General features: G+C 39.4%; 1 long non-coding RNA gene across 1 annotated transcript; it reads right to left on the minus strand.

Moving 5' to 3' along the window:
- Positions 1-385: 385 nt before the first annotated feature.
- Positions 386-913, minus strand: LOC138657581 (uncharacterized). Its single transcript, XR_011317073.1, has 3 exons — positions 821-913; positions 570-682; positions 386-478 (listed from the first exon to the last, which is right to left on the minus strand). It is a non-coding gene; the product is annotated as an uncharacterized lncRNA (long non-coding RNA).
- Between the last annotated feature and the right edge of the window lie 1,394 nt (positions 914-2,307).

Below are 2,307 nucleotides of genomic sequence, written 5' to 3' on the forward strand. Positions count from 1 at the left end.
CTGTTTCGAAGAATAAAAACATGTAAATTGCAAGAAAACACAGTATAAAAGGGGTTGTCTCACTAGAAGAACATGGACTAATGGGCCTAATAAGACATATGACTGCCATAGTGGGGAAGGTCTTCTGCTCAACGCTACCTTCTATAGATTGGAGCGGAATTAAGAATGTCTGGCATGTAATAATACATCTCTCCTACAGTGTAGGCAGCATGAAAAATGCATGACCGGTCACAGGTACGCAGATATGGGCTGTTATCACGAGCGGTTTCCTCTAACCTTGGGATGGTGGATTCTGCATTTGATACTATGGTAATTATGTCCTATATTTGGTGTTGTGCACATAAATCAGCCTAGACCTCCCAATAATGACCCCATAATCTACTCACATTTCTGAAATATTTGTGCTGGATTCTTGGGTATGATCTGGAGAAGACTTGGGATTCTCATTAATCTTCATCCTGGTAACGGTGGTACAGAGCTACATGCGGAAGCAATAAGATATTAAATAATTGTATGTCTACCTTCATAGGTCTTTTATATATATTTTGGATGTATTAACACATACTTACTTTAGAAAGCCTTTCAGAAGATGATGTAAAATTTTTGAAGACAAGGCTCTCATTGTCCTCACTTATGCCCTTCTCACCCTCTGAGACCAGATGTTTTTCCATATTAGAATGGTCTGCAAGACATAGGTAATGAAGTGTTATTAGAGGTTGTCAGTATAACACAGTCACCATTTATTAATGGGAACCAATTGTCACAAAATAAGGAAGACGAGGCAAACAGATACTTAGTTTAGATGACGTCTCCTACTTACTGATAAATAGGCTGGTGTCCACATCTGATGCAAGGTGAGGAACGTACACTGGATTTTGACTTAGAAGGGTGTCAAAGTCTAAGTCATTAAGAAATGGATGACCCTTGATCTCAAAAGCTCCTCCTGGATAAAGGAAAACAAAAGTGATGCGGACATTGTCAGAGACAACTTCATATCTGAACAACGTATCTTAATTTGAACTAATTACACAACTGAGCAGACATGTAGGAAATAGAATGAAAATTTTAGCAAAGAGAACTATAAATGGAGAAGCTGATAGAGAATTAATGTTCCTCATGGACATTAGTGATGTGTCCTCGGTGTAACAAGGGAATATTGATATTATTGTATCTGTTACCTGTCCCAAGTCTATCCACAGGATTTGTTTTCAGCAGCTGAGTGATGAGGTCCTTAGCATCGGGTGGAGGACTGTAATGATGATCCCAAATGATATTTCCTGTTATATAGAAAATTAAAGAACATAAAACCTATTTACAGGACTGTAAGATAAAGCAAAGGAAGTAACTAAACCAAGATAACCAGTAAAAGCAATGATCAGATTATTTTACTTACCAGTGACAACATTTTCATAAAACTCAGATAGGGAAGCCCCATCAAATGGTGCAATTCCCATGAAAAATTCATTTAATATGATGCCCATATCCCACCAGTCAACAGGTCTTCCATAGGCGTTCTTCAGGATGACCTCAGGGGCTGTGTAATAAGGGCTGCCACACTCCTGGAAACCAACAGAAAAAAGCAATGAGAATCGATGAAACTATTATTATGACAAGCTCTTGACATAAAATCAGAATTACAGAAGATAAAATATCAGTGGAAAAGCTCTCTAGAAATGAAGAACGTAGGGAAGACAAAATAGAGTTATGAGATTTGTACAGAACAAGCTAAGTTCCTGTAGGTAATGCTGACCTCATGGTCCTGGAACTCTCTGGAGATGTTCTCTGCTGATTGCTTGTAGGTGTTGGTGTTTGGTATCATGACACCAAGTTTTGAACATCCAAAGTCGGTAATTTTAATATGTCCAGTAGATGTTATCAGGAGGCTGTGAAAGAGAAGATGATTTTAGCTTCATAGACCGTGAGATAATAAAGGATAACTCCCCCCCTTTGTTATACTACAGGTATTCACTTACTTCTGTGGCCTCAGGTCTCTGTGCACCACACCGTGACTATGCAGGTATTCCACACCAAGGACTGCTTCTGCAAAGTACAAGCGGGCCATCGGGACAGAGAAAGGACCCCTGGTGCTTAGAAGGGTCGCACAGTCTCCACCTACAGAAGAAAGGAAATATGACCGGTGAGGGGTTTATACAGCGGAGCACCATGATGTATGAAGAGAAGTGAGTGGAAACATTGGGGCAGGGGATAATATATAAAGATATAATGTACATAATATTAGTCTGAGGTCATGATGAAATTGTCGTCCAAGTAGCTCATGACATAAAGTGATCTCGTATCTGGTCTACA

The sequence above is a fragment of the Ranitomeya imitator genome, chromosome 1 (genome assembly GCF_032444005.1).
Source record: "Ranitomeya imitator isolate aRanImi1 chromosome 1, aRanImi1.pri, whole genome shotgun sequence".
Taxonomy (NCBI): domain Eukaryota; kingdom Metazoa; phylum Chordata; class Amphibia; order Anura; family Dendrobatidae; genus Ranitomeya; species Ranitomeya imitator.